This window comes from Apodemus sylvaticus, chromosome 10 (genome assembly GCF_947179515.1).
Source record: "Apodemus sylvaticus chromosome 10, mApoSyl1.1, whole genome shotgun sequence".
NCBI lineage: Eukaryota > Metazoa > Chordata > Mammalia > Rodentia > Muridae > Apodemus > Apodemus sylvaticus.
Genome location: NC_067481.1, coordinates 29,243,054 through 29,262,861, shown reverse-complemented (window position 1 = coordinate 29,262,861; position 19,808 = coordinate 29,243,054). Strand labels below are relative to the sequence as shown.

General features: G+C 53.3%; 1 long non-coding RNA gene across 1 annotated transcript; it reads left to right on the top strand.

Annotated features, from left to right (window-relative positions):
• The first annotated feature begins 3,797 nt into the window (after positions 1-3,797).
• On the top strand, positions 3,798-11,566 carry LOC127694157 (uncharacterized). The gene is made up of 3 exons (XR_007979801.1): positions 3,798-3,889; positions 9,039-9,187; positions 11,311-11,566. It is a non-coding gene; the product is annotated as an uncharacterized LOC127694157 (long non-coding RNA).
• Positions 11,567-19,808: the final 8,242 nt, after the last annotated feature.

Here is a 19,808-nt window from a genome sequence, read left to right as displayed (position 1 = left end):
ACTGGTCAAGCATCAACCCTTTAGACACCGTCTTCCTAGGCCCCTTTAACCAAGATGGTGGGATGAGAGATGTAATTTAAGGAGGGAGAATCCTTGGGTTACAAGACCCCACCTCTTCCAGAGCAGGAAAGGAATGGGTGATAAAGAAGAAGACCCACTGTGCTCTGAAGAAACGGGGCTATTCTCCCTTTCAGCACAAGGTGGCGCCATATTGGTATTAACCTTTCAAGTGCTAGTGAATCAGAAACCAAGAGCAGCCAGGGCAGAGATAAGCCTGGAACTATTGTTAGTTCGGGGCCTTCCTTGCCCCACCCCCACCCCACAGTGCTTTGCTTTCTCACTGCCCTGGCTCTCTTCCTCACCCTTCACTAGTGGCAGGAAACACCTTTGCTCAGCTCTCTCTACTAAGGCAGCCTGTAGCCTCGGCGTCCGAGCATGGACCTGGTTCGGACGTGAGCAGGTTTTGAGATGGGTACAAAAAACACTGGCTTAAGGGATTTGGGGAAGTGTCCACATCATGATTTCTGGTCTTTGAAGTTGCAGAGGAATTTCTGCTGCCACCTGCCTCTAAGCACACTAAAGGAGATGTCACGGAATCAGCTTAGTGAGTTGCTTCAATGGAGACTTTCCCCAAGCCGATAACAAATAGGAGTTACATAACTCAGCAGGTCACAGCACTAACTAAGCCCATTACAGGCCATCAATCCACATCTATTTCCTGGCTTTTATAGCTGCTTCTGGAAAAGAAAGGAGGGGGTAAAGATTAGAGGGAGAGCATCTGTGCGCCTGGAATAAACCTGCCAGGCCACACCCCCTCTCCTCTCTCCACCTACTCACAGGAACCTGCTAGTCCACTGCCCTTGCCACGAAGAGGCTCCCAAGCCCTCCCCCCAAGCTGCTCTGTATGGCCAGAGCTTTAGCTCGGTCTTTTTCTCTCTGAGCTTTGGTTTTCAGTTCTGAAGCACAACAGTGCTGGGCCAGATGGGTTGTAGGATAGCTTTCTGCCTCAGGACTCTCAATAGCCAGGGGGCGGGGGTTGGGGGGAAGTCCTCCATCTGTAATGGGTGTTACATGTAAGTGGATCTTCCTGAGGGTAAAGATGAGGCAGACATCGCCAGAAGGCTGGGGTAGGTGAGGTTTGGACTGTCAGCCCCATGGAGGGATACGAGCTTGACCAGGATGCTAGCACAGGAGAGGGTGAGGTCACACAGCTGACTAAAGCAAGCTCGAGCTGAAGGGTGGGGCATCTCGACAGCAGTCACTGGCAGCCTCAAGCTCAGGGGCTTTGGTAGTTGAGAAGATTCAGTTATCCAGAAGGATGGAGAAGAATGTCCCAATGACATTCGAAGTGCCCCTAGGGAGGTACCTCCCCGGCCATCCTGATGCTGAAAGTTCCATTCTGGACTGGCGCCTGTGCAGCACTGTGGTCCAGATCCCACCAGCTGACGTGACTAGACAGCACAGGTAGAGAAGGGGAAGAGCCAGGGAAAGTTGCTTGGGACAAAGTTTTGTGACAGGAAATGACAGAGAAGCCGGGGAGGGACTAGACTAGCCAGAGAGTTGAGGGGCATGCAAAGACATGACCTTTCAGGCAGAAGTCAGATTCCCAGCCCTTCTGTGGGGGCCCTGACCCAGTACAGAATGGCAGGAAGGCCAGTTCCTCACTGCCCCTCCCCAGCTCAGGGGCACTACAGATAGAAGATGAGGGTGGCCTGCTGGCCGCAGCACTGGGGCAGGCTGGTAGCCATGCCCTCATACCTGCACACACACACACACACACACACACACACACAGCGGCAACATAATGGAAAGAAAGGTAAAGATTAAGTGCCGTGGAGCAGAGATTTGCATGAGATGGGTGCGACCCCGAGGCTAGTGGTGGTTTTTCTAGAACCCCAGATCCCTCAGAGCCTCCCCTGCACTCAGGAACTTGGGGCTACTCCTTCCTCCAGGGCTGGGCTCTGAAGCCATTGCTGCATTTCTTTTGGAAAAACTGCCGGCCTGGACTCATCAGAGGCTACAGCTGGGGTCCAGAGCCAGGCTACTGCCACAACCCAGCAGCTTGACATCACCATGGTGGGGAATGTGGTGTCCTTTGTTGAGATGAGACTCCTGTGGGAGTTCCCAGTCCCACAAGGAAAGCAGTTCCAGAATGGAGTCTCGGGGTCACTTACTGTCAGCTACCTTAGAGCAGACACCTGGGTTATGTGAAAGGCTCCGACACCAAGGCTGTATCAGGTACCCTAACAGAGCCATGTGGGGGCACCATGGAGTCCCAGGGCACTGGTTTATATAGGAATGGTGTTTGTAGAGGCCAAAGGAGAACGTGTGACCACTAGACTCTGTGGCAGAAGCTTCCTGGCCCTGCTAAGGTTCTCCTGCCTCTGCTCCTCAACAAGTCCACCTCCCTCCCGGGCTGAAGGCTGGGTCTGAAGAGAGCTGAGAGAGCTGTTTTGTGCCTCTCTGCCCTCTGCTTTCCCCTGATGAATCCAACGCCAGGGACTACGTGCAGATCCAGTGGACAACGAGTCTCAGGAAATGGGATGGTGAGGGCCTAGCCCAGGTGGCCCTCCAGGGCCTATTTGTCCTTGTTGAAAGAGTTGAGAAGTCAGCATAGACTATTCTAGAAACTTCCCTGGGCTGGGCAGGGGGACAAGAACACAAAGATCATTACAAAAACTGAAGGTTAGGCCTGTGCCTGTCAGCTGACTGGCCTGTCTTCCGTTCTGCCCTGAGCCCTCAGAAGCTTAGAACATCAGTTTTGGTCCTGACCCACTAAAAATGTCTATCAGTACCCACTCTCCATTTGTGACAAGAGAAACTGTTTCTAGATGCTGCTAAATGCCCCCTGGCAACACAAGCATCCTTCTACATGAGAGCCATGGCTTTAGAGGACGGGTGACTGAGGACCCAGGGTGGCCCATCCACCTCATGCTTTCCAGCCTTTCCACCAGATGCTCTTGCTGTGGCCTCTTCAGGGAATCTGGTAATGATTATGACCTCTTCCCTAGGCATGCCTCCTACCATTCATTTGAAGGGAGTGTGTGGAACTCGGGTCCTTATCCACAGGGTGGATGAAGGGACCATCTTGCCACAGGGAGGCAGGCCTGGATAACAGTGAGCTGATGCAGCCTATACTTCCTGACCCTAAGAAGTACATGGACACTAGGGTCGGAATGGCAGGGGAGGAGGGCATCAGACTTGCACAAGGGACCCCTGCCCTTGTAAACATCTGGAATGAGGCCTTGCCCCTCAGGCAGGCAGCTGTGTGCTTAACCCACTTAAAACCTTGCACATGGGCTGCCCTGACTCAAGCTGATGTATGTGGCCTGTGCTTGTCACATTTCAAGATTATTTCCTATGGCTAATAACCCCAACACCTGCCGGGTACCCCCCCCCCTGAAGGCAGGGGTGGGCCTAGTGAAGCCAGAGGCAGAGAGACACACTACAACTTCCAGGAGCTCCCGCGGTCTTGGCTGGCTCTACAGTATATTGTAAAGACACTTGATATCAATGCTCCTGTCAGCTCTCAGTTTCCTTGTTTGTAAAATAGAGGCTTTGGAGGGCATGATGTGTAAAATTTCCCTGTGCCCAGCAACATCCTACATGATAGGGTTTTCGGGTACATTCTGTCACTTGGGTCACACATTATCCCGTGAAATGACTATTCTCACTCTGACATTATAGCCAAGGAAGCTGAGACCAGCCCCAGGTCACAAAGTCAGCAGGTGTCGGGTCATGTGATCGGGCCTGGCCTCTGGGTGGCGCTGTGGAGCACACCAGTGGCTCGGTAACAAGCCAACTAGCTGGAGGACGGAAGGGTGGCCCGCGGACTGAGGAGGGGCAGGGCAGGTGCCCAGTCCAGAGAGGAGGAGTTGAAGATGACAAGGTTTGGAGCTCCAGGGACTGGGTGGTGGCAGTGCTATTAATGGTAACAGGGAAGTCTGGAGGAGGAGCAGGTTTGGGCCCAGGAGACGATGAGTTCATCCTTAGACATGTTGACCCTAATCTGCTAACAGTGGAATATTTCTGCTGAGGTCTAGCCACAATTCAATGAGGAAAAACCAAGGCTTAGTAAATATTTTTGACCAAAGCCAAATCCCCCAAGCTGCTCTTGCTATGTGTGGGCCAGGTTCCTGGCCTGGGCCTCAGGCTGCAGTGTTAGCCTCAGGCCCAAGTTCAAGCCCTACACTAACCCCTAGGGGTCGCCACTGTGCACAGACTGGTAGAGCTGCCAAGGCGTGCCAAAAGAGAAGGGGGTTTGGAGCCAGGATTCCCCTCACAGGACACAGAGGTCTTTTCCTTCAAGGATTTCTCCAAGAATCTGATTAACCTTCATCAGGTTCAGGTGACCTTGGAGTCAGGAGGGAAAAGCCACAGAGCCCTCTCACCTCCGGCGCTTTGAGAACAGCTCTCCCAGTTGCCCAGGGGGACACAGTGTTTGGGGCTCTAGTGACCTCGCCAGGAGCAGAATCCCGGCTGCTTGAAGCCTCCACAAGTCTCCCTTGACATTTGCGTCAGCAACTCTGCCCTTTGACCTTTCACTCCCCCTGAGAGGACGGTGGAGACAATCAGGACTACTTATTTGCAGTTCGGTTTGTCCAGCAGTTTATTGGGGTTTGACCTGGCTTTCTGGTCTCCCCACCCCAGCTTTATGGTCTTGGTCTCCTGGGGGAGTTAAAGAAGCAAGGGCCAGAGTGGTTCCTCTTGGGCTCCTGGTGCTGAGAGCCCTATGGGAAGGTACGCTTGTAAAAGGGCTTGGAGAGGTGTCCCCACGCTCACGCCCAGCTCAAACTCTGCCCCCCCACACACCCTTGAGCCAGCCTCCTGCTGTGCTGGGACTTGTTGGGACATGTCCCCAAGTGGGCTGGGGCCAGAAGAGGGGATGCCAGTCTCCTGGCTGCTTGCCCAGGCTGGAAGGAGGTGGGGGTTGTAGGGCTCTGAGAGAGCAGGGGGCGGGGCGGGCTCTGTGGAGTCCATGGGGCTCCCTAGGCCCTGGGCCCATGAGGTATCTGGTTCCCTCTATATTTGGCCTTGACATTACTAACATGCCCTCTCAGAGGGGCAGGCAGCCAGCTGTACCCATGATGTCTCTTCACAGGGACTGGATTATTTGAGGGCTCTGAGGAGACAGCTGTAGCCCAGGAGGGCTGAGAGGCTTAAGAGGACATTTCCTCACAGCTCCCGGTCAGAAGAGAGTCAAGGGTAGATGGCCTAGAGAATTGGCCCTGAAACTTTTCTAAGAATTCCCAGTACACTTACTAGAATGTTCCTTTTGCTCAGGTTCCCTGAGGAAGCCTTGGCTCTATGGCAGGGGTGACGGGGCATGATCCCAACCTCTTCCCCAGGAGAAGTTTTCTAGGTAGTCCAGTACCCTCAGTAAAAATATTAGAAACAGAGCCGGGCGTGGTGGCTCACGCCTGTAATCCCAGCACTTGGGAGGCAGAGGCAGGCGGATTTCTGAGTTCGAGGCCAGCCTGGTCTACAGAGTGAGTTCCAGGACAGCCAGGGCTACACAGAGAAACCCTGTCTCAAAAAAACAACAACAACAACAACAAAAAAAAAACCAACAAAAATAGAAACAACAACAACAACAAAAACCCACAGATACTTTTATGCAGTAGACACCATACTGCAGGGGCTGAGACAGGAGGATCACAAGGACCAGGCAAGCCAGCCAGTGCTGCCTGATGAGATTGTCTCAGAAAAAGAAATGAGAAGGGAACCCCCTCCACATACATACAGAAAACAACTTCATTGTAGATTGACTCCCTGGAGGAAAGGCTTGCTGGCTGGTCCTCAGGGTTAGCGGTATCTCTGATACTATTTCCAAAAAACACAAGTGGGATCTGCCAGCCACACCAGCTTTCCATTTTGCTGAGTGCACGCATGCCAGCCGGAGGGACTAGCAGTGGGTGGCCCACCTTAGAGGACGGTGTCTTTCAGACCCTGTGTCACTTTGAGAAAGCCTCACACTTCACTATGCTGTCCCCTTTCTCCTGCTGTGGGAAAAGCCACATACAGCAGCAACTGGTCCCAGGCACGGTCAGGAGACTTATTCCAGGAAATGCTGGTCCTTCCACTCCTTGGCCAGAGTCCAGCACGAACAGCAGCCGGCCCTGTTGTGGGAGACCCTCCCAGGTTCTCCATGGCTAGCTGAGGTCACCTTTGTGGTCTCAGTGCTGGTCGCCTCTGCCTCCCTGTAACTCCTCCCTGTTCACTACCCTGCCCCCAGCCTCCACAGGACAAGCAGGTAGCAGGTGTTGCTTCATATCTCCCAAGGAAATGTGGAGGGCCTCTGCACTGCTCACTGTTGGCTGCAGGACCCAGTCTGTCCTCTGAGAAGTCACATGGCTGCCATGCTCCCAGAGAAAGCTGCTGCTGTGGCAGGTGTCTCTGGGTCACAGAGGCCTGAGCGCCAGCCACTTCCTGGCCCTGCGATCCGAGACTCAGCCTCAGTTTCTCAGTCTATAAAATGGGTATATGAATAGCTTGTCATGGGGCCTAGAGTACGCACTAAACCAGAGGATGTTTGTGAAAGTCCTTTGTGGACTACAAAGGTTATGTAGGGTAGTTATTATTCTTATGGGAAACTAGTAAATGATGGAAGAAAGAACACCCCCAAAGCTGATCTCAGCTTGTGGGTACAAAGGACAGGCTCACACCCACCAGGTCTGTGATCTGGGGTCCCTCCAGCCCTGCTGAGGAGCCAGTCTGAGCCGGTAGTCCGTGGTGCCTTGGCTGGTGAACAACCTTCTGCTGGCGTAGAAGCTAGCCTCTGGCCTGTGGTGGGGAGGAAGCCAAGCTTCTATCTAGAGTGGTGTGGGGTGCACAGCTAGTGGTGTTGATTGCCCCCCAGTAGTAGGAAAGTATATGGAGGCACTCCCCAAGAAGCTCCCTTAGATGGGGTTGAGAGCCATAATACCTAGGAGTTCAGAGAAGGCCCAGACACACACACACACACACACACACCAGGCATTCAATCTTTAGTGGCTAAATGCCGCTGTGTGGGGCACAGCAGGGAACCTGCTACCCCTCCCCCATACCCAGTCTCACTACTTTAGTGAGCCTCAGTTTCCTTATCTATAAAGCAGGGATAGGTGTCCTTCCCCCAAGATGCCTGAGTGTGTAATAGGGGAGGCCCCCAAGAAGCCTCAGGAAGAGAACTGAGGCCAGGTTGCCTCTGGAAAGGAACAACAGCCTTGGCCTTGAGCAGTGGCCAAGGGGGCAGGTCTCGGCCCGGTCAGGCTCCAGGTCCCCACCCCCTCAGTCAGCTGCTCAGCAACCCGGTGTCATGAAGTCATTGCCACCTTCCCAGCCTGGTCTGCCTGAGGCATCCCCCTTCCCTCGCTTGCCCCGCCCCGCCCCTGTGCTGACATCCCATTTGGCAAAACTGTTGGAAAAGCCGCTGACTCTTCCAGACCCTGAGTTCATTGACTGGTCAGGGCCCACTGGCCACAGACTGATCATGAGGGAGAGGCCCTTCCCAGGGCCTGAAGTCCCCCAGCCCCACCTGCCAAAACACTGCTGTAACTCTTGTCCACACCCCACAGTCCAACATTGTTACCCATATTCTATTCCTTGCACTCCCACAAGGCTCCTACACACAGCCTTCCATGTATACCACCTCCCACAGGGACACATTCCAACACACACACACACACAAACACACACAGACACACATACACAAAGAGACACCCACAAACACACTCCCTCCTTTATCCTGTGGAATGAGTTCTTGGTCATCAGTGGTCTCTACAGCCACAGCCACTCACACACCTACCCTTGATCTGTGTCCCCCTGAACCGCACGAGGTCAAAACACTCCAGGGCTGAGCCAGAGGGGGATGAGGAATGGAGCCGGGGAGGGATGTGGGGAGGAGGGGGTGTTAGCCCTCTGGCGCAGAAGGTGGCTAAGAAACAGGCAGGAAGTGCTGAGAATGCTCCTCACAGCAGTGATTACCACCCTGCCCACTGGTGGGTGAGGCCTGAGAGGGTAAGCAAGAGGGTGTAGTCACACAGCCAAAGTGCTGTCCAGGGTTCCAGAGTGTGCGAGACTGACGCAGAGCTGGGTGTGCAGGGCTGGGTGTGGTGGCGTATGCCGCTCAGTGAGCAGAGGCAGAGCGATCTGAGTTTGAGGCCAGCCTGCTCTACACAGAGTTCCAAGCCAGCCAGAGCCACACAGTAAGATCCTGTCTCAACCAGTGTACCCTGTCTTCCTACCACACTGTGCCCAAGCCTCTCGGACTAGGGAGAACCAGCTGCGGCTGGCCCGTCCACAGCCTTCTCCAGCTCTGCCACCCAGATGGGCACCGGGTGAGACTTTCACCCTCTGTGCTGGGGGCAAGGTCATTAGAAGCTATCCAGGGGAGGCCCTGCCATGGAACCACAGCCTTCACTAGCTTAGAATGTGTGTTGAGCTCAGCCTTGCTGCCCTTGGCAAACACTCAGCCAAGGCCTCCATCTCCCAGGACGCCCTCCCTCCTCACCCTCCTCCCTATCTTGCTGCCTGTGTCCAAGTCTCATACATATACTACATAGAAACCCTGTGCTGCTGACCCGCCTCCGGCTTCTCTACAGACTTTCCACTGACAGTAACTTCTGGGAGGTTCCTAGAAGAGGCCCAACCAAACTGCTGAATGAATGGCTAAAGTGGGTCTCTGCCCCCTGCCTGGCCCGGCCCTGCCCTGCCCTGCCCTCCTCGAGACCACAGGTGGGAGGGAGTTCTGGGGTCCAGTGGGAAAAGCCATCAGCCAGGAAGACAGTGTGATGGATGGGACCTGCCTCCCATGTGCAGTGAGGTACCAGGGACTGCACGGTTCCTGCAGGTTTCTTTCTCTCTGGCTCCGATTGGGCACCCGCTGGAGCAGACCCAGGCTGGGGAGTCCTAGATTGTAAATAAAAACTGCTACCCAGAATAGTCCAGAACATTTGCAACCCGGGAAGCAAGGCAAGAGGGGTAACTGTGGTAAGCTTCCCCTAGCCGCACCCCACCTCCCTCCAACTCACAGGGGCACCCCACCTCCCTCCAACTCACAGGGGACTGGATCCACCCTGAGGAGCCACGGGTCAACATCCTGTTTCCGGCAAGCTCTCTGGGAGGCCACACAGAGGGGTGTTTGTTCGCATTGGGCAGGCGAGGAGAGATGCTAATCGCTTGGATGCTGGTCCCAGCTGAAGGTCAGGAGGTAAGGCGACCCAGGGTTATAAATAACCGAGCCAGGCTGCTGAGGGCAGCTTGCTGGATCCGCGCCCCTCTCCGGCAGACCAGCCCGGATTGATTTCTGGCCTCCCGGCTGCCACGGGAACTTGAACCCCAAAGAACCCTAGCGCCATGACCTTTGGGGGGTGGCCCGCAAGGTCAGGCCAGGCCGCCTGGGCTTCCCCGACTCCTGAATTCAGACAGCTGCACCTTTGCCATTCTGCAGAAGTGGAAGTGGTTGTGCATGCGACCCCCCCACCCACCCCCACCCCAGGGACCTGTACTTTTGCACCCCATGTCACCAAGCCCTAGTCCTCAGTCCGCTCCAGTTGAAATTGGAAGGCCCAGCCTTCCGAGCCTGGCCCTGTCCAGACACCTGATCTGATGCAGCGTTGATTCCAGAGCCATGTGTTCTCTGCTAGGTGGACGCAGAGCCCCCGGCTCACTTCGGAAGGCTAAGTGAAGGCTAGCGGCAACAATCTGGCAGCTGGTTGTGTACCAAGGAGGCAGGCGCCTCTCCTTATGTCGTATGGACAGAAAAGGGAGGGGGATTTATCCTGCCGGGGCACGGGGGTGTGTCGGGGGGTGATGGTATGCCTTTTATTTTTAAAAACAAAACTTTTCGGGAGGAGGGGGCGATAAGTGCACAGGCTAACCATTACACCAAAGTGTACAGCTGAGGGACACCGCGCAAGTTACACATACCCATGTGGCCAAAGCAAGAAACGGCACCAGGCATGGGATGCGGGCTGGGGGTGCGGGCTGGGGGTGTGGGGCTGGGGATGCGGGCTGGGGGTGCGGGCTGGGGGTGTGGGGCTGGGGATGCGGGCTGGGGGTGCGGGGGCTGGGGATGCGGGCTGGGGATTCGGGGCTGGGGGTGTGGGCTGGGGATGCGAGGCTGGGAGTGTGGGGCTGGGGGTGCGGGGGCTGGGGATGCGGGCTGGGGGTGCGGGGGCTGGGGATGCGGGGCTGGGAGTGTGGGGCTGGGGATGCGGGCTGGGGGTTCGTGGCTGGGGGTGCAGCTCAGGTGGTAGAGCCCTTGCCATCTTGTGAAGCCTGAGTCCCATCTCTCCTGCACCTCCGATTGCCTGTAATCCTAGAACTCAGAAAGCAAAGGCAGGAGGATCAGAGTTCAAGGTCATCCTTGACTACATATCAACTTTGAGGCTACCTGGATTAACTCAGAAATTTGCCTGCCTCTGCCTCCCAAGTGCTGGGATTAAAGGTGTGCACCACCACTACCGCCTGCCTGGCCAAGATGACACACTCAAATCAACACTGAAAGGTCATCAGGACCCTCCCACTGCCTGACAACTCTGAGGATAATCCCCTCACCCCAGGCAGCCCTCTAGGCTATGATGGCCAGTTTATGACAAAGCCCACTTGTAGCATGGAGTTATGCTAGACCTACTGTGTGGTGCGGGTCACTTTTGCTCAGGGTCCTGTCTGTGAAGTCCTCCCATGCAGTCTAAGGCGGTCTCAGGCCACTCATCCTGCTGGGAACTTGTCACTGTGTGACTCTCATAATTTAGTCACCCTTTTTACTATTGACGGATGTCGGGGTGGGTTCTAGTCGCTAGCAATGGTTCAGAGCATTGTTGGGCCCACTCCAGCCTCTGCCCGAGAATCCGTAGACTGGGCATGTCCCTTCAGCTCAGAAGATGCCGGAGTGCTACCTAGTCACCACCACGGTGGCAGAACAGCACAATGTTTTTGGATTTTTATTCTAAAAAAAGAGCTTTCCTTTTCCTCTTTCTCCTCCTCTTCCTCTTCCTCCTCTCCAGATCTCTTCCCATTCCTCCTCCCACCCCTCCTCCTTCTTTTCTTTTAATGGAAAATGAAGAAATAAAAAAGAAATGTCATTGGACAATGGTGGCGCACGCCTGTAATCCCAGCACTCTGGGAGGCAGAGGCAGGCGGATTTCTGAGTTCGAGGCCAGCCTGGTCTACAGAGTGAGTTCCAGGACAGCCAGGGCTACACAGAGAAACCCTGTCTCGAAAAAACCAAAAAAAAAAAAAAAAAAAAAAAAAAAGAAATGTCACTGTTACTACTGTGTAGAGTCATCCTTTCAGTTGATAGTTAGTGGCTGTTTTCTGAATCTCTTGTAGGTCAAACTCAGGACAGAGAGCTTGTTTCCCTCGGGCAGCATGGAAGCTGGGCTGCACCTAGCCGGGAGAGGCCAGACACCCTCTGCTTGCTCCATAACCTCCATCGCTTCTCCTTGCTCCTGCGGCCTCCATCTTGCTTCCAGGCCTAGAACTCGGGTTCCCCGTGCACTCCAGCCCGAGGCTGGCCAGCACTGGTTACCCAGATGGCCCTTGCAGTGGGAAGATGGGCTAGTGTGGAAGACTGCAGGAGAGGCAGTAGGGAGGGGTGGGGCTGCTACGGGGGGGGGGGGGGGGGGGGGGGGGGAAGGGAGGAGAGTCAGCCCTCTGGAGGAGAATGCTCAGATGGGAGGCCTCACAGGCCTGACCTTTGCTCTCTATCCCAAAGGTAAAGGAGAACTGGGCTTTTTACTTATTTGCTTATTGGAATGCTCAGGACTGAACCTGGGGCCTCACAGCTGCAAGGCAGGCACTCTGCCTATGAGGTAGACAGTGTCCGCTAAGTTGCCCAGGTTGGCTTTGAACTTGTTCTGTAGGCTAAGCAGGCCTTGAACTTTTGACTTTCTGCATCAGCCTCTGGGATGCTGGTCTCACTGACTTGTGTCCACACAGCCAGCCAACAGTGTGTTTTTCTAGCTCTCTGGGTGCTTTTAAGCGCAGAAGGCCAGAAGAGCGAAGGACCAGGGTGTAAACAAGCAAGTGGCGGCGGAGGTTTCGGCCTTACAGAGGGTGAGGTAGGTTCTGGAAGCCAAGTCAATTAGACTTGAGAACAGTGCCAGTCCTGGGAACACGAAGACCGAAGAGATGCTCATTCATTCATTCATTCGTCCTTTCGTCTGTTCATTCAAACGTAGGTGGGCCTGCCCTGACACACGGCTCCCTGAGGAAGAAGATCTAGCACAGGGCGTTTCCATGCCTGAGCCCCCAGTGGTCATACAAAACCCTGCTAACGCTTGAAGCAAAGCCAAGGCCTGGCTGTCCTCAGGCTGCCTCCCTGTCCAGTGGCCGAGGCGAGCTCCTTGGGCAGCTGCTACAGGCCTAAAGCCCTAGCCAGAGGATGCCCAGGGCAGCGGTACAGAGTTTCAGCCCCACCCTCTCCTCCCCCTCCTCCTCCTCCTCCTCCTCCTCCTCCTCTTCCTCTTCCTCCAACCCAACCAGCTACGCCCCCTGCTAACTCACCATCTCTGCTTAGGATGTCAAGCCTAGTGGACTCAGAGTCAGTCCCAACTTGCCGCTCCTCTAGTCTCCGCCTTAGTTGGCTAACCACAGTCACCTCTTCCATATAGTTAGGCAAAACCCCGATTGTCACCATTGCTCGTCTATCCAAGGAAATGGAGGAGGAGGACGAGGAGGAGGAGGAGAAAAAAAAGAAGAAAAAAGTAAGAAGGAAAAAATTAAAAGAAAAATAAAAAAGTGTGTTCACATGGAAGAATGTGTTTTTTAGAAGCACTCCTCTTTTTAGAAGATTCTTTATTAATTTAATTATATACAGATACCCAGAGGCCAGAGGAATTGGATCTCCAGGAACTAGAGTTACAGGCAGTTGTGAGCCACCCGATGTAGTTCTTGAGAATTTAACTCAAATCTGAAAGAATAGTATATACTCCTAACTTCTGAGCCATCTCTCCGGCTGCTGCCCCCTCCTCTAGCCGCTCTTCCCACCTGATCCCAGCAAGCATCAGCACACACTGGATGCTTAACTATAGCATCTGCCCTCATCCTTTCCTGCTGTTCCTAGCAATCTAGCCAGAGTGATTTTATTAAGATGGGGCTCTGATTGCACCCTTAGCCTGGTTTCCCTGTCCTTGTCCTTCTGAGTGAAAACTGAAGTCTTTGTCATGGCCTTTGTTGTTGTTATTTTGTTGTTGTTTTGTTTTCATTTGTTTTGTTTATTGTTGTGTTGGCCTTTCACCATCACCACTGCCCCACCTTATTGCCTATACTGCTGTTTGGTTCAGCTGCTGGCTTTGTTCTTTGATTACACAACCCATGTTCCTGCCTCAGGGCCTTTGCACAGCCATCACTAGGTTTTGCTCTTTGGGTCTCCACTAGGGTTCTACCTTATCCAGGAGCCTTCCTTTAGGACCTCCGTGTTGAAAACCAAAGGTCACTTCTAGTGTGCCCAGATCTTGCTTTCTAATACCATTCTGTAATGAAAGGACCCGTGACTTCTTCAAGAAATGGACACAAGAAGACCCACAGAGTCAACCAACTTGGTATCGTAGGGGCTCACAGAGCCTGGGCTACCAACCAGGCAGCAGGAAGGAGCTGGACCTAGACCCCGCCCCCATTTGTAGCAAATGTATAACAAGTGGGGAGGGGCTTGTCTTGGTCTCTGCTCTCTGCTATTGGATCCCCTGCCCCCCCTCCTAGACTGCCTGGTTGGGCCACAGTAGAAGAGGATGTATCTGAACCTGCTAGGACTAGATACCCCAAAGTGGGGTGGTACCCAAAGGGGCTCCCCTTCTCAAACGAGAAGAGGGAATAATGGGAAGAGGGATTTGTAAGGGTGGGACTGGGAAGAGAGGAGGGAGGGGGCCAATGATCAGGAAGTAAAGTGTGTATGTGTGTGTGTGTGTGAGAGAGAGAGAGAGAGAGAGGGAGAGAGAGAGAGGGCTGCTCCTCGTTCTTGGGTGGGATGGGGGGTGGTGAATCTGGAGCATCTCAAAGCCTCAGCCAGGAAGGAAGGACTGAAGACAGGACCCACGGGAATGTGGGTGTGTCAGACCGCGCTGGAGCAACTGCTCACTCAGCCCAGCAAATAGGACTGGATTATAGCCCAAAGGCAAAACACACTTACCAGCCTGTGGCAAATAAGTGTGAATAAACCAATCAGTGGGAGAGAAGAGCCAAGGCACCCCGTCACAAGGCATGGGATGTCAGGAGCTCCTCAGCAGAGGCCTCACAGTGTGCACCAGCCAGGGGCCAGGGCATCAGCGACTCGGTCAAGTTAGCAGTGTGGACCCCAGTCATGAAGAAAATGGCACTGTCCCTTTGTTACCTGGCTTTCAGGGCTCACAATCTCAATTTAGTTGTGTGAGGAACCAGTAAACCATTTATTTATTTATTTATTTATTTATTTATTCATTCATTCATTCATTCGTTCGTTCATTCATTATTTATTTATTTATTTATTTTTGTATTTTGAGACATGTTTTTATGTAGCTCTAGCTGGCTTTGAACTTATTGTATAACTGAGGATCTGAAAATGGCCTTAAACTCCTGATTCTCCTGCCCCCATCTCTGGGAGGCTGGAATTGTCAGGGTGTACCATACCATCCCCAGCAGGCAAATTCTCATTTTTTTAAAAGATTATATATTTTATAATACGTGTAAGACCATAGCTGTCTTCAGACATGTCAGAAGAGGGCATTGGACCCCAATACAAATGGTTGTGAGCCACCATGTGGTTGCTGAGATTTGAACTCAGGACCTCTGGAAGAGCAGTCAGTGCTCTTAACCACTGAGCCATCTCTCCAGCCCTGCAAATTCTAATTTTTAAGGATATCTACAAAAATACCTGACCAGGACCCCTCAAAACTACTGGAATCATCAAGATCAAAGGCTGTGCTGGATGGGCAAGAGCTGCTGTGGCCAAGAGAAGCCTCTGGAGGGAAGACAATGGCGTGGAATGTGGCTGTGGAGGGTCCTGGAGCAGAAAGGTATTAGAGGAACAAAGGAAGTCTGCGAAACAACCGTGCACGCTTCTGTGGATGATAATTACCATTGGGTGTGGCGACACTCACTGGAACCCTGACACCCGGAACCCTGACACCGGGGAGGATGAGGCAGAAGGATGCTAAATTTCAGACCAGCTTGGGCTACACAGACTCTGGCTCAAAAAGCACCAACCATTCGTGGCAATAGGCGTCAGATGTCATGGAGAGAGACAGGGAAGTCTTTGTACTGCTCTTAATTTTTGTATGAGCCTACAACTAAAGGACATTCTGTTGTTTGTATGTTTTTAAGTCCCATTCTTTAACATGGGCTTTGAGGAGCATGCCAGTAATCCAGCCCTCGAGAGCCAGATACCCGAAGATCATGAGTTCGAGGCCAGCTTAACCTACACAGTGAGAGCCCATCTCCCCGCAAAAGGTAAATAAGAGTCAGCTAGGGGACTCAGCGGGTGGAGCGTTTAGGGCTGCTTGCCAGGCTGAATGCCAAGGAAAGAATCAACTCTCGTTCTCTGACCATCACAGGAATGGGCATGCCCCACCCCCACCCCGACACACATACAATAATGATAGAGCAAATATTTTAAAAGCAAGTAAATAAAAGCAAATAGAAAGCAATATCGCCCGAGCTGCCCCGCCCCACCCCACCCCACCCCACCCCCGGCTTTTTCCATTTGTTCCTTTTGCCACTTACAGTGTCGTATGTTGACCTCACAAAGCCTGTGACCTGTACCCCCTCTCTTTATAGAGTTTATAGATGTAAACTCTATAAAGGCTTCTGCCTGTCCACTGCTGTGTGCCCAGAACCCCAATCAGGCTGACAATAAATATTTGTTGAATGATAAATTTCCACAGATAGGCTGTTAGCTTTTCCAAGTGCCCCTGTGCCGAAATACATTTCTATTGCTGTAAAATAAACACGAGATTATGCCGCAGTGCGCGGCTCTCTGTTGGGCCCTGGCTGCCTTTGCCTGCTCTCCACGGCCCTTTTCCAGTCCATGCTGTTAATTGCAGGGCAGCAAACGGTTGCGATTCAAGAGGCACAGGCTTTGGGAACGTCTCTTCCTCTGTGTCAGCTCTGCCAGGCTGCCACATGGGCAGGAGGGCCGGAGCAATGCCAGGGCCAGCGGAGGCCACTCCCTCCCTTTGACATCAGATCCGTGGGCACCAGATCCTGCCTGGTGGTGAACGGGGTGCGTCAGAACCCAGGGATTAAATAGATTTTGAAATCCACTGGCTTGTCTTTCACCAGCCAGAAGGCCAGGACCTTCTGACTGCTCAGGCACTGTGGAAAACACTGTGCATACACTGGGCAGTGCCACCCACAATGGCTCACAGCCCAGGCACAGAAAGATATCCCTGGACCACGGGGCTCTAAGCTGAGCCCCCCAGAGGGGGCAGACAGATTGGGGGCTGGGAGCAGTCAGCTTCTCTCTCCACAGCCAGTCAGCTGTTTCTTTGCTACTGCTGTCCATAAGATGGCCCCCAGGGCCTTGCATAGGACAGGCGGGCACTCCACCCAACCTGTTTTGCTGGTGGCCTGGGCAGGCCTCCAGGGGACCCAATATGTTAGAGGTGTGTGTGAGAGAGAGAGATGGTGCGTTCGAGGGGTACCCAACATTTTGCACTTAGGAGCCATCTGCTTTCAAATCCTGCCCCACTCTGTCTCCCTTCACGGTAGCAACACTAAAGCTACCCGCAGGCTGTGTGACATTCGAGTGCCAAGGATAAAAATACTCAAAGTATATGTGCCTCTGGAAAGGGGCCCGCGTGCTCCTGGGTCCCCTAGAAACCAAGATTCCACTCCCACCACAGGGTCCCATTTCCATGGCCTCAGTCATACTGTGAGGATGAAGCCAGCCGTGTTCTCTGAGTGTCCACACTGGTCCCCTTGCTCCAGCATCTGGAAGGAACCCCAGTGTGTGCACAAGTTGGTGTCGCATTCAGTGTACCTGGCTGTGCTTGCTTGGGCTCCAAAGCATGGCCGTGTGTGTCCATTTGGCTGCTTTGGGCTTCGCTTCCTCTCCGCTTTGAGTGTGAGCTTGTATGGCACGCGGGTTTGTGTGGATGTATTAAGTGTGCTAGGCTCCTCTGTCTTCGCGGGTGAGAGGATTCTGGGAGAGACCCCCGTCACATGTGTGATGCTCCTGCAGATAAGCCGTGCTGGCATCTGCTCGAACGAGCGCTTACTTGTGTGGCTCTGTGGGTATGTGCCAAGGCATGTGCACACGTGTGCGGGTGCCCACAGTCAGGGAGGGCCCACACATCCGCTCCGGCAAGCCGGCCGCCCCACTCAATGTTCACATCTTTTTGGCAGGCGGGCTGGGTCCTTTCCCATCTCACAGGTGAGCTGGCCTCTGCTTTTCTCAGCCGCGAATTGTTCGTGCTCACCTCAAGTTTTCCAGAATTCTCCCCTGTGCCCCAGAACCCTAACTCACTGTTTTGAAGCGCCTCAAACGACCCAGGCTCCCAGTGAATGTACTTTTGCTGAAGGTTGTATCTAATTCGCCTTCACGGAGAAAGGCATAGTAAAGGTCCTTCGAAAGTCGGAAGTGAAGAGACCAGACTGAATCGGCTCAGCGAGGGACTTCAAGGCATAGCCACAGGAACATGCGCATGCGCACATCTTATGGAAGCCTCTTCTAGAATCTTCTCACCCACAAAAACAAAATTGCAACAAGATCTGAAATAGTAACCTTGGTGGAATAGGAGCGTCTGCAGTGTCATGGGAAATGAGTGGCCTCCCCCCCCCACGTGAGTTCACCGCCACCCCCACCCTTAGTTCCACAGGATAATTTACTATGTTAATAATTCACTAAGTCAAACCGGGGCAGTGGTGGCACACGCCTTTAATCCCAGCACTTGGGAGGCAGAGGCAGGCGGATTTCTGAATTCGAGGCCAGCCTGGTCTACACAGTGAGTTCCAGGACAGCCAGGGCTACACAGAGAAACCCTGTCTCGAAAAATCAAAAATAATAAATTAAAATAATAATTCAGTATGTCTTGCTGGGCATGGTGGTACACATCTTTAATCCCAGCACGCAGGAGGCAGAGGCAGATGGATCTCTATGGGTTCGAGGCCAGCCTAGGACAGACACAGCTATATAGAGAGACCTGTCTCAAAAAAACAAAACAAAAAAACAAACAAACAAACAAAAAAAAACCGCTATATCTCTGTTGAAGGGGACACTGGAATGAGACCCACACCTTGGGACTGCTATGCAATGCCCTGCCACTAAACGATCTCCTCAGATTTTGGATTTTTAATTTTTTTTTAGATTTGTTTTTGTTTTAATTTTAAGACAAGGTCAGCACGCAGCGCAGGCAGGCCTCCAACTTGTAAGGCCTACTAGCCTTAGCTGTCCTCCTCAGTGGCTGCGAAGCCACAACTCATTTGCGTTTATTTTTATTTTTTTAAAGGTGTGAGGAGGGGTGATGGCTTAGCTAATACAGGAGAGAGAGGGGGGGGGGCTTATTGGAGGTGTTGGACGCGGACATGTACACGCTACAAGACCTGTGTGGAGGTCAAGTTGGCAGCAAGTCCGGTTACTAGATGAGCCATCTTAATGCCCATCCCTACCCACGTCCTTTATCCTTTTTGAGACAGCCTCTCATGTAGCCCAGGCAGGCCTAGGTAGCTGAAGCTAACTCTAGAAGCCTGATCCTCCTGCCTCCTCCTCCTCCAGCCAGGAGTCCAGCTGTGCACCACTAACTTCAGTCTATGAGGTGCTAGGAATGTAACCCAAGTCTCAGGCACTAGCGCCTGGACTATATATCTCCAGCACCGTTTACACATTTAAATAAAACAACACAGACACAATCATATTCTTTATATTTTCTCGGCTTGCTTTAAAAAAAAAAATTGGATCCGCGTCAACACGTCTCAGACTACCCTACTTTCTTTTAAATCGGCAATTCGGTGTTCCTGTCTGCTCCATCCTTTCCTGGGTGAGAGGCCTGCTCTTTCCTTTCCTTCTTTTTCTTCTTTTTCTCCTATTTCTGAACGCACAATGGTGCAACGTCCAGCAGGTGTTGGGGGTGGGGCGCGCGGGTGAAAGATGCAACCTTCCCTCCCCCCCACGTCCCCCGGCGCTGCGCACGCGTGGATCGGCGGGCAGTGGCAATCACGAGGAGGCTGGGGACCACGGAGCACCGCGAGTCCCGCGTCTACCCGCGCCGGGCTCCGCCCGCGTCGCCCCCGCCTCCAGCAGCCCGGCGCTGCCGTTTTTAGCGCGCCTGGAGCTGGGAGTACAGACTCCATCACCCCCGGGAAACGCGGCCATCATATTTTTGGTTGCATAAGCAAACGAAATTAGAAATCTGGAACGCGCTCAAGACCTTCGGAGGGGAGCGCGGGGCCCAGGGCAGAGACAGATAGGGATTAGGCGAACTGAGTGGCAGGAAGATGGTTTCCTCTTTTAATTTGGGTTCCACGGGCTCAGTTACGTAAGCCTGGTTACCCAGCCGTGACTACGGGTGGGCTGGGGCCTGAGATCTCCACCATCCATCTCCAGAGCGATGGGGGCTGCGGGCAGGCGCACAGCACTACCCCTCCCCCTGCACAGAAGAGGAAAGCAGACAGGGACACCTGGCCCTCCACTCTCACTGCCCTGGAATAACAAGCCACCAAAATGTGTGGCATTGTGTGGAGTGTCTAGTGAACGAGGAAGCTGTCGTATGGCATGTCATAGAGCAGAAAGAAAGAAAATGAATGGGGGAGGCAGCGAGAACTGAAGGATGCACTAGACTAGAATAGTCACAAAAGTCAGTTTGAGAACAGCAAGAACGCAGGCTGTCCCAGGTGTTAAGGCACAAAGACGCCTGCCC